General features: G+C 45.7%; 1 non-coding gene across 1 annotated transcript; it reads left to right on the top strand.

The window, feature by feature from the left end:
- Nucleotides 1-49: 49 nt before the first annotated feature.
- On the top strand, nt 50-168 carry LOC118345343. The gene has a single exon (XR_004798894.1). It is a non-coding gene; the product is annotated as a 5S ribosomal RNA (ribosomal RNA).
- The last annotated feature ends 75 nt before the right edge of the window (nt 169-243 follow it).

Raw genomic sequence — 243 nt, 5'->3', positions numbered from 1 at the left:
GCTAGTATGTCGCACTAGGATTATATGAATTTTAAATAATTAGTTTGATGGGTGCGATCATACCAGCACTAATGCACCGGATCCCATTAGAATTCCGCAGTTAAACGTGCTTGGGCGAGAGTAGTACTAGGATGGGTGACCTCCTGGGAAGTCCTCGTGTTGCACCCCTCGTTTTTGTTTTTTCCGCCTTGCAAGAGGAATTGACAAGAAGGACCACTCGGGAGTGGATTTTTCGAAAATCGC

The sequence above is a fragment of the Juglans regia genome, unplaced genomic scaffold (assembly GCF_001411555.2).
Source record: "Juglans regia cultivar Chandler unplaced genomic scaffold, Walnut 2.0 Scaffold_2339, whole genome shotgun sequence".
Lineage (NCBI taxonomy): Eukaryota > Viridiplantae > Streptophyta > Magnoliopsida > Fagales > Juglandaceae > Juglans > Juglans regia.
This window is presented reverse-complemented; position numbering and strand designations above follow the sequence as displayed.